The sequence below is a fragment of the Teleopsis dalmanni genome, chromosome 1 (genome assembly GCF_002237135.1).
Source record: "Teleopsis dalmanni isolate 2A chromosome 1, ASM223713v2, whole genome shotgun sequence".
Classification (NCBI taxonomy): domain Eukaryota; kingdom Metazoa; phylum Arthropoda; class Insecta; order Diptera; family Diopsidae; genus Teleopsis; species Teleopsis dalmanni.
In genome coordinates, this window is record NC_051846.1 from 59,988,414 (window position 1) to 59,992,759 (window position 4,346).

Genomic DNA, 4,346 nt, shown 5'->3' on the forward strand with positions numbered 1-4,346 from the left:
CTCGGCTATTGGGTGTTTTTTTAGCTACATGAGAACTTAAAATGATAATACAAGACAGAAATATCGTGGGAATGAAATTTTTTTTATTATAATCTGGTAGTTAATTTTTTTTTTGTTTTTTTTTAAACATCCTTTATTGGCTATGAATAGTACAATCTTAATTATTTGTTAATTTATTTCTATTGCTAAATTGTACTTAACAGATATTAAGTAATGATTGTTCTGCTGTACTGAACCAATGTTCAGATCCCATTGATCATTTTGACAAATTTTTTTAATATGATTTCCATTACATATATCCTCCGTGGCTACGACTTACATGGTCCATTCGATCAATCCGATTGTTGACTAATTTTTGGAATAGAAATGGCCATATGGCGTCAATGGCGACACAAACATTGGCTTCCAATGCTTCAAAAGTGGCTGGTTTGTCGACATAAACCAATGACAGAATAGCCCTATAAAAAGTAATTGAGAGACATTAATTCGCACGAACGAAGCAATGCACGGCCAATTAACTAGACCACTCCTTAAAATAAAGTTGTCACCAAATTGATTTCGAAATAAATTGATTGTTAAACGCGCTGTATGGCAAGTCGAGCAGTCTTGTGGAAACTGAAACCAAATGTCGTCAAAGTTTAACTGACTTATATTTGGATACAAAAATGCAGTCAGTATGGCTCGCTAGCGTTCGCCGTAACCGCAGCTTCTTTATCATTTTGAACGTTATAAGGACGGATGATGCCCCCAGCGTGTAAACCGCAATAAACAGTCAATTTTTATGAATGTAATGACTCGTTAGCGACTTGAGGATTACCTTTCCTCCATAAATGTCAATTTTGCTTATTGACATAGTTATTTAATCAGAAATGAGCTTCATCACTAAACACTATACACTCTATGAACTTCGCGAACAGATTCATTTTTTTTAACGTTTCATGATAAATAATGAAAGTTTACTAAACAAAAAAGAGAAGCTTGACATTCTCAGCTGTCAAACAATAGGTATCGATATAGATAATTCTCATGTTGCTAAAAAAACATTGTGTCTATTTGCCACATATAGCTTCCCTCTCCCTTCCCCTCTTTCTATCCTTTTGTCTCTCACTCTTTACATCTCACTCTCTGACATTCTCTCATTCTCTGCCTTTCTCTCTCTCTCTCTCTGCCTCTATTTCGCTCTCTGCCTATCTCTCACTTTCTTTCACTCTCTCCAACGAAGAAATAATAGCTGTTGTTGAGAATTAAAATGTACTGGATATGCATTGGTATATACACATAGCCAATAAAGTCTGCGTACACCTTACGAATTTTGATGTGTAATAAAGAAACACAACATAAATATTTTAAATTAAAATTTTTACATTCTTTAAAATCTAAAGTTTAAATAGCAAAATACAAAAATTGTATTCGTTTGTTCATTCTTGAGATAACGGGATAAAAGTGTCCCTACATGTAAATATCAATTCGCAAGGTGTACGCAGTCTTTATTGGCTATGTGTATGTATAATTGTATTATACGCTGATAAAGGTTAAATAAGATCAGTTTCACGAGCTACTCATAATAACTTCGACTAACTATTAATATACAGAAGTGGGTTACACATGCAAATTTTCAGCCTAAAGAGAGCGCCTGAGGGGACGTAAAATTTCTATCAAAATACCATAATGATATACAGTCTACTTAAATCATTTACTTTCTAATAAAATGTACATTCAGTTGTTTTATTTTGTTGCTTTAAATGAGAATTAAATTGGAATATGTATAAAATGTGAAATTACAAAAAAAGCAACAAATAAAAAAAAACGTTTGAACTTTTTGAATTTAAGCTTAAAAATGTTGTCTTGTTTATCCACAGTTGTTTACACCATAAATTACACAAAGCTTTTGTATGAAATTTTATGTTAAGAGCACAAAATAATACTTAATTTGCCTTACGCTCTCGTTTGCTCGAACTTTACTACGAGTTGCTCGTAAAACAGATAATACTATGTTCTTACGAGTGCTGTATATTTTGCAAATATTTATCATATTTATAAAGAGACTCATTTACAGTTTTTTCTCACTCACCTGAAATCGTAGATATTCATGTTTGTGCCTGTCATCATAATTAATCTTTACGTATTAAGCACTGATCACTGATCTGCTAAGCTTGTTTTTTAATACAACATTACTATGAGCAGTGAAAAGAATTTCGGTTTTATATGTTTTCGGCACTTCAATACAAGTGCTGTTAAATGACCTATAAAAAGATTAGTTAGAATATACATATAATTTCAACGATTTATTTATCAAACGATACTTACTTTTTAATTACTTTTATATAAGTATTTATATTTGTGATTTTGGTCTCGAATCATATTTCCCGATATTATTCTCTAAGGACTTAGAAACCTTAGTTTTATTGTTTCAGCTTGGCTAAAACTGAAGACAATCCATTATCTGTTTCTCAAACTTGGCCTATTGTAGCTTATGTATTTGACTTAAATCTTACCAATCTTTTCCGTTTTCGAAACATCTTTAAATGGAAATGAATATTTATGTTCTTTTAGTGGTATATGTGGTATATCTGAATTGTCGTTAATATCTTTGGAATCTTTGCCTAGTTTTTTTAGCGAGACATCCTCTGCAACCTGTACTCTTGAATCTTCAAATCTTTAGTGACAAGCTTGAGTTAGTCAAAAATTTATAGAGGTTTCAAACTGAAATTAAATAACTATTAACCTATGGACAAATATATGATAATCATGATATCATACTGTCTCGATCTAAGCATTTAAAATCCTCGGCAATGCATCCCTTCTTTGACAAACTGCAATCACAAAACTGCAAAATACTATTTTCTCTCTCCGTATTTATTGATTGATTGTAAAAATCACTAGTCTCATCTGTATTAAGTTTGAAATTCCTACTTGCAAATCAGAAAAGGGGTATTGTTTTAGAGTGTAATTAATAGCAAATGGGTTTTCACTGCCGATGTCCCAACTTAAACGAAATATGGTAATTCAAGATCTAGGTGCCAGATCCAAATGTTGGGCGAACGCTGAGATCGGTCCGTAACAGTGTCGATATGGCTATGAACAATACGAAGGAAGAATGTTGCCATTTATTATTTTACACAACATGAACTTGCCATTATTCAACCGGGTGCTCTAACCCATAGAGCAGCGGTAATTTAAATCGTATTTTTGCCTTATTCTCTCGAACTCTACTTTAACCATCGGCATTTCCACATGGAAATGTATGTTTTCATTGCTGATATACCAGGGTGCACTAGTTATCATTCTTAGAATGTTTGCTTGAGCTCTTTGCAGTATTTCTATCGTATATGGTTTATTTTATACTCTCTCCACTTTAATACATTTCTTATTTAATTTATAGTTTGTATGTAAATGACGATACGTTATTACATTGTAGAAAGAACTGCAATTAATTGGTCAAATTTCAAAATTTAAGAGTCGTTTGTTTTGTACAACGTTGGTTATCAAAATATATGCTTCGACGATTAATTAATATTTTTAGCTTTTATTCCAAAAGCAGATAAACTTCTTCATGTATATAAACGATCATTTAGCAGGTTTAAAAATAATAGAATTACGCGTATTATTTATTTTCTATTTATTTGTGAGACAATTTGATTATTCTCTTTATCTATCATACATCAAATAATAGATACTATAAACTACACCGAATATTTATTAAATGTATGATTTTCGTTTAATATGCTTTATTAACCAATTGCGTATTATTAAGTAATTTTAATTATATTCTTAACTGGATTATAATTTCTACATGTTGGACATGATGAAAATTTATGTAATTATGTATGAATGCATTTCATAATTCGTGAATTGAAATCAGTCAATAAAATTCATGAGTCATTTTTTTTTCTAAATTAAATGAAATTTACATAAATGGCTCGGAAGCTACATAATTTTCACATAACTAAAACTTATCATTATATTAAATCAAATTTAATAATTATACATTTTTTTCATAAATAGCTGAAGATAGTAACGAAGTATGATTAATGTGGCACTTAAAATTTAAAGAGTAACTTGTTCATTAAACAAGTGTCGCATAGTTTCACTTAAAATCATATAAGATAAAACAATATAATTTGTAATTTGTTTATGATAAATGCAATTCCATGTCGGTGTTAACAGTTTACGACTTTCAATAGATTAATATGTAATTTCTTTTGGATTGTTTTTTTTTTGTGTTATAAATTTTCTAAAGCATTTAGTATTTATATATCTGTGAATTTTTGTTTTACTTATACATGTTATGATATTTTATTTTAATATAATAAAACTTGTAATTTAAATTAAATTTAACTCACATA